Below are 8,060 nucleotides of genomic sequence, written 5' to 3' on the forward strand. Positions count from 1 at the left end.
GCAAGAAAGAGGAGGAGGGGCGGCGGCGGCCTAGAGTCCTTCTAGGACTCGGCCTAGAGGCGGCGGGGCTGGCGGCTGCGCCTGGCGCACGGGGCGGCTGGCGGCTGGGCCGGCCGGCTGGGCCCTTGGCCCAGGCGGGGCGCTGCTCTCTCTTTTTTTTAAATAGTACCGCATGCAGAAAAACAAAGAAAAAGAAACTAAACGAACTCCGAAAAATCTAAAGTAATTTTTCTCCGACTCCTAAAAATGAGTCGAACAAAATAAACTTTACTCCGGACCTAGAATGTAATTTTTTTGAAAACACGCATTTTTCCCTATCCAAATAAAATGCAAACAAACTCCGGCAAAACCAGAATTTGATTTATTTATTAAATCTTCATTTTTCCTAAATTTGGGAAAGTCATATTATTCCCCTCTCATTTTTTTATTGGAAAAATAATTGAAGATTAAATAAATAAATCAAATGATCCTCTTTTCAAATTTGAGAAAACTCTCAAATATGAAAATAACGAAATCTCCAACTCTCTCCGTGGGTCCTTGAGTTGTGTGAAATTTCTAGGATCAACCAAAATGCATGAAAATATGATATGCATGATGATCTAATGTATAACATTCCAAATTGAAAATTTGGGATGTTACAAACCTACCCCCCTTAAGATGAATCTCGCCCTCGAGATTCGGGTTGGCTAGAAAATAGGTGAGGGTGGTCCTTGAGCAAATCTTCTTCTCTTTCCCAGGGGGCTTCATCCTCTGAGTGGTGGTTCCACTGAACCTTGCAAAACTTGATAACCTTGCTGCGGGTAACTCTGCTGGCATAATCGAGAATCTTGACTGGCTTCTCCTCATACGTTAAGTCGTCCTTCGACTGAATCACTTCAAGCGGTACCGTATCTCTTAGCGGCACCTCCGACATCTCGGCATGACATTTCTTCAGCTGAGAAACATGGAATACATCATGAACTCCTGACAATCCCTCTGGTAATTCCAACTTATAAGAAACTTCTCCCATACATTGCAAGATCTTATACGGTCCAACGAAACGCGGTGCTAACTTTTCCTTAACTCCAAAGCGCTTAACTCCTCGAAGTGGGGATACTCGAAGATAAACTCTGTCTCCGTTTTTGTAGACTGTCTCCTTGCGTTTAGAATCCGCGTAGCTCTTCTGTCTGGACTGGGCTACCTTGAGCCTAGCGCGAATCAACTTAACTTTCCGTTCAGACTCCTTAATCAAATCTGGTCCGAAGAATTGACGGTCTCCAACTTCGTCCCATGACAACGGTGTTCTGCACCTCCTTCCGTATAAAGCTTCGAAAGGTGCCATCTTCAAACTGGTTTGGTAATTGTTGTTATAAGAAAACTCCGCATACGGCAAGTTATCGTCCCAACTAGATCCATAATCTAGTGCACAAGCTCTCAGCATATCTTCCAAAATCTGATTGACTCTCTCGGTCTGTCCATCTGTCTACGGATGAAAAGCTGTGCTGAACTCTAGTCTGGTTCCTAAAGTTTCATGCAACTGATTCCAAAACTTTGAGGTAAATTGGGTTCCTCTATCTGATACGATACTCCTAGGAACTCCATGCAAACAAATGATTCTAGTCATGTATATCTTTGCCAACTTAGCACTAGTGTAAGTGGTCTTAACTGGAATAAAATGTGCTACCTTTGTCAAACGATCAACTACTACCCATATCGAGTCATAGCCTGCTTTCGTCCTGGGTAGTCTTGTGATAAAATCCATGCCTATCTTATCCCACTTCCATTCGAGTATCGGCAATGGTTGTAACAATCCTGTTGGCTTCTGATGCTCTGCCTTTACTCTCTGACATACGTCACAAACTGCTACATATGCCGCAATATCCTTCTTCATTCCGGTCCACCAGTATGTTTCCTTCAAATCCAAATACATCTTGGTATTCCCTGGGTGAATCGAATACGGTGAATCATGTGCCTCTTGTAAAATCAACTTCCTGATCTCCGGGTCATTTGGCACATAACGGTCCTCAAACCACAAGGTATCGTGCTCATCCTCACGAAATCCCTTTGCTTTTCCTTCGCTCAATTTCTCTTTTATAGCAGCAATCTCCTTGTCAGATTTCTAAGCTTCCCTGATCCTATCCATCAATGTTGACTGAATCTCCAATGTTGCTACATAGCCTCTCGGAACTATTTCCAAACATAGCTCACGAAGGTTTTCTGCTAACTCCTTTGGTACTTCTCCCGTCACTAGAGTGTTGACATGGCTCTTACGGCTCAATGCGTCAGCTACTACATTAGCTTTTCCGGGATGGTAATGCAATCTCATGTCATAATCCTTGATGAGCTCCAACCATCTCCTTTGTCTGAGGTTCAACTCCTTCTGCGTGAAAATGTACTTCAAACTCTTGTGATCCGTGTACACCTCACAATGATTTCCAATGAGGAAATGTCTCCATGTTTTCAATGCATGCACTACAGCTGCTAACTCCAAATCATGCATGGCATAATTCAACTCATGAGGCTTCAGTTGCCGTGAAGCATACGAAACAACTCTCCCTTCCTGCATAAGCACTGCTCCAAGTCCTCAACGTGAAGCGTCGCAATACACCTCATAATCCTTGGTCTGATCTGGCAAAATCAATACTGGTGAGGTAACCAAACGTTTCTTCAACTCCTGGAAACTAGCCTCACACTCATCAGTCCATGTGAACTTAGTATCCTTCTTCAACAACTCCGTCATAGGCTTCTCAATCTTTGAGAAATTCTCAATAAATCTCCGGTAGTATCCTGCGAGTCCAAGAAAACTCCGGATTTCTCCAACTATCGTTGGTGCTTCCCATTCAGTTACGGTCTCAACCTTTGTGGGGTCAACTGCTATACCTTCTCCGGATATAACGCGTCCGAGGAATCCAACTTCCTTCAACCAAAACTCACATTTGCTGAATTTGGCGTATAACTGATGTTCCCTTAGTTTCTCCAAAACCAAACGCAAATGTTCCTTATGCTCCTCTTCATTCTTTGAATAAACCAGGATGTCATCAATGAACACTACGACGAACTTATCCAAAAACTCCATAAACACTTTGTTCATTAGGTTCATAAAATAGGCAGGTGCGTTAGTCAATCCAAATGACATAACGGTATACTCATACAGTCCATATCTTGTGGTGAATGTTGTCTTAGGTATGTCCTGCTCCCGAATCTTCAATTGATGGTACCCTGATCGCAAATCGATCTTGGAAAACACTCTAGCTCCTTGCAACCGATCAAACAGATCGTTGATCATTGGCATTGGGTACTTATTCTTGATGGTTACTTCATTCAATCCCCAATAATCTACAACCATCCTTAATGACCCATCCTTCTTTTCCACTAGAAGTACGGGTGATCCCCAAGGCGAAGAACTTGGGCGAATGTAACCTTTATCCAATAACTCCTTAATCTGATTCTTAATTTCCACCAAATCCTTTGCTGGCATCCGGTACGGTTGCTTCGATATTGGGCTTGTACTTGGCAATAACTCAATCAAAAACTCGATGTCTCTATCCGGTGGCATGCCTGGTAGTTCCTCAGGAAATACATCAGGAAAATCCTTTACCACTGGTACTTCTTCTTGCATAACTCATGTTAGGCAGTTTACTTGTGTCCTATTTGGCACATGCCGGGATACATACTTGATCCTTCTTCCTTCTGGTGTGGTAAGCAAAATTGTCTTACTAGCACACTCAATATTCCCTTCATACTTTGATAACCAATCCATGCCTAATATCACATCCAATCCTTGGGATTCCAATACTATTAGGTCTGAGGGAAACACATAGTTACCAATCCTTAATGGTAACCGATCACACCATCGTCTAGCCATAAACTCCGCTCCTGGTGAGCTTACTAACATGGGTGACCTAAGGGCTTGGGTTGGTAGGTTATATTTATCCACAAATCCCCTTGATATGTATGAATGCGATGCACCAGTATCGAAAAGAACGAGTGCGGTAAATGACTTAACCAGAAACTTACCGATTACTGCATAAGGCTGATCTTCAACCTCCTCCACATTAATGTGGTTCACCTGTCCCCTATTGAAAGGGTTTGGCTTTTTCCTAGAGCTTCCATTGCCATTTCCATTCTAGCCTTCAGGACATTCATTGGCATAATGTCCGGTCTTGGAACACTTGAAACAAGTGACTTGACTCAGGTCTCTCTTGGTTGGGGTCGATGGGGTGGTCCGGTTCTGGCCGTTGCTTCCTCCATTCCCATTACCATTCTTGTGGCCATTATGGTTGTGCGAGCTACCTCCTCCATGGGTGTGCTGAAACTGAAATCCCTGTTTAGGGGTAAAATGGGGCTTCTGCTGGGCTCCAGAGTTATACTTCCCCTGTCCATACTTCCTCTTACGGTTCTCAATCTGCTGTTGCTTTCCTTCAATCATGATGGCACGATCTACCAACTCCTGGTAGTTGCTGAAACTCGCTACCATCAACTTCATGCTTAGTTCATCATTCAGTCCTTCCAGAAACTTCTCCTGCTTAGCTGCATCCGTAGCAACGTCATCTGGGGCATAACGTGCTAACTTGCTAAAATCATCAACGTACTGGCCAACTGTCCTTCCTCCTTGGCGTAAGTTGTGAAACTCACGCTTCTTCATGGCCATAGCTCCTGCTGAAACATGGGCAGTGCGGAAAGCTTGCTGAAACTGATCCCATGTGACAGTGTCAACTGGGTAAGTGGCTGTGAGATTCTCCCACCATGCTGCCGCGGGTCCGTCAAGCTGGTGAGCGGCAAACTTCACTTTCTCACCATCCGTGCATCCTGCAGTGGTCAACTCCCTTCCTATCTTGCGGAGCCAATCGTCTGCTACTATCGGCTCGGTGCTACTGGAAAACACCGGCGGATTCAGCCTAAGGAAACGGGCTAAGTGGTCAACAGGTGGTGGTGGTGGTGGTGGGTTGTTGTTGTTGTTCTGCTGGTTCTGGACTAACATCTGCATCAATTGATTCTGCTGCTGGATCAACTGAGTGAGCTCCGGTGGGAATCCATTGTCATGTCTCGGAGGCATCTGAGGGTTTAGAAGAGACGAGAATTAATAATAGAGTGAGGTCTAAAGGGAAAACACTACCCCAATGCACATGAGCAAATGCACACAAAATCACTTCATTCAATCAAACAAGGGCTTACAATCGGTCTAAAACTATCGCAAAAGTGCTCGAACTATTGTGTTTACATGGGGGAATACTACTACTATCTGGTGGTCATCTAGAAATTTGAACCGGTGGAAGACTCCATGATATCTGCCCCAGCTTCGTCTTCAAAGTCGGGTTCACTTGGATCCGAATCGGTGTCGTCGACGATGATGTAGTTGTCCGGACATGCAACATACTTGTCTTCCTTCCTGGATGCTAACTTCCTCTTGAGTTCTTCAATCTCCTGCTTAAGATCGCCATTGTGTCTTGCTAGAGCTACGATCTCGTCCATGTAGTCCTTGCGTGTAGACTTTAGTTCTCCTTCTAGCTCGATGATCCTTGCCTTCGCATTCTTCAACTCTATCATATCATTGCACATCTGGTTCTCGTGGCGTCGAATGTGCTGGTTTAACTCCTAGATGAAAGATGCAATGGATCTATCCTTCTTGGTGCTGACTAACTCCCATTGTTCATCTCGGCGTCCGCAAATCTGGTAGATAGTGTCCTTAAGGTCTTCTTGATAAACTTCTCCAATGCGTCCCATGGTGATATGAGCTGCCATGATCCTTCCCAGACTCCAGGTTGGTGCATTGAAAACACTATCTATGGGCTTTGTGATTGGCGCGAATGTCCTTCCCGGAACGTGAGCTTGAATCTTCCAGCGCTCCTCTTCAGGCAGAGTGGCGTTGAAGGTTCCCGTGAAGCTTGGTAATCCAATGTTCAGGTACTTGGTGACTTCCTTCAGGTGAAATCCAAAAGGTGTGCCTTCATCCGGTTGAGCGTACTTAATCTTCGCGTTCGTCATCCTAAAAGAGTAGAAAAGATGAGGAGTTAGAAAATGAGAAGAGAATGGTGATCTATGGCTTTAACTTAGTGGTCGTGTCCTACAGTCAGCGTGTGCTCTGATACCATCTCTGTGGTGACCCGACCCGAATGGATCAAGTGCTCTGTGCTCAGGTGTCATCCCTGGATCAGTAATGCTGACACCACACAGTACATCGAAGGATTTATAGCAGAGTGGCAATCACACACTTATTACATCGTTGTCTCAAAGAGAACTTATTACAATAAATATGGCTTAAGGCCATCTAATAATGATAACAGCGGAAGACTTGGAAGATAAATGGGTCCATCAACTCCAACGGCATCACTGAGTATAGAACCACGACCTAAAAGCACCTTACTCGTTGTCTGAAAAGTCTACAACATGAGAAGTTGTAGCCCGAAAACGGGTCAGCACATGGAATATGTTGGCAATGTAACACATAGAGAGTAATGGAATGAAACAGCTATACTAAATGCATCTATGGCTGGTGGAAAGCTCTATGGTTATAGTTTTGTGTAAAGCCAGTTTTTCCCTACTACAAAGGAATAAATTTATATAACTATCATGGTAGTTGTTAAACATCGAGAATGGTTGACAGCATTCCAATCCCAATTAAGTGAACAATTAAAACCCAACAACATTAATTAGAAGTAACATGTTGAGATTCACATGATATTCAAGTACTAGATACTCAAGTTGTCCATAACCGGGGACACGACTAATCATGATTAGTTTGTACACTCTGCAGAGGTTTGCGCACTTTTCCCCACATGACTCGATTACCTCCGTTTATTTTCTCGCACTACATGGTGTTTGAGAAACGGATGACCGAGACATAGTCTTTCAGAAGCGCTAGCACCTTACATGTGGGGTAGACCGTACCACCTACAACCCCTACATCTGCTAGTCCACCTCATAAGAGTTCGCACAACTTAGTCAACTATGCCAGAGCCCATAGTAGCATGTGGCTGCACACGGAAGTTTCTAGCATGAATTATCTTATGATCCCTTTGAGCCTGGGTGGCGGTCCGAAATAAAAACTGGCAAGTCCTGATAGACATCAGGTGCCTCAATCCACCCAGATGTGTGTTTAAGTTGCCACCTTAGATAAACCATTAAAATTAATAAACTCACATCTGTCATGGATATCACTCACCCAATCCATGTCTACTAGCATAGCATAGCATAATAAGCAAACATAGAAGTAACTCCCAAAGGTTTCATAATAATACAGGTAATAGGTACTACCTCATCTACTTCCCATCCCACAATTTAATTAGATCCTAATCATGCAATGTGAGAGGATTGATCTAATGCAATAAAACATGGGTTGTAGAAAAGGTATGATCAAAGTGTTACTTGCCTTGCTGATGATCCGTAAGTCCTAGGGTTTCGAAGTAACAAGCGGCGCAATCCGGGTGATCTATCGCAGACAAACAACAAGCATACAATAAGTACTCATCTAATGCACAGGTAAAACTCGAACAAGAGAACGAACCAGAAAGTTCAACTTAAGAACTCCGGTTGCAAAGAAAGAACAAACTGAACAAACGACGGAAAAACAAAACGGCGAAAGAAAACAACTCGGTTCTAGCAAGTTGAAACTAGGTCAAATTTTACCAGGGCAAAAACTTGTTTAAGTTGATTAGACGGAACGGCGGTTTTGAAACAAAACTCCAGGCGCTTGAATCACCTGATTCCGATAAACGAGCGAGAAGAAAGACTAGAACGAAGATCGGATCAGAGATCACGATCGCGAAATAAATCCGACGAAAAGAAAGAGACGAACGGTTAAACAAACGGGCGTCATTAACCGGGAATAATCGGTGATCACGTTCGTTGAGACGAACGGTCCGAAAGAAGAACAAAAACCGATCTAGGGTTTCGGAAAAGACCGAAACAAAAACCGGAAAGAAAACAGAAAAGAAACGGAACGGTTCTTTTAAGAAAACCCAACCGAGGCGAGGGGTTGCGCGGCTACCTCCAGCGAGGTTTCGACGAGGGCTCCGGTGACGGTGGGGCAAGGGCGGCGGCGGCGGCGCTAGGCGGCGGCGGCAGCAGCTAGAGGCGGCGGC

This window comes from Triticum aestivum, chromosome 3A, assembly GCF_018294505.1.
Source record: "Triticum aestivum cultivar Chinese Spring chromosome 3A, IWGSC CS RefSeq v2.1, whole genome shotgun sequence".
Taxonomy (NCBI): Eukaryota; Viridiplantae; Streptophyta; class Magnoliopsida; order Poales; family Poaceae; genus Triticum; species Triticum aestivum.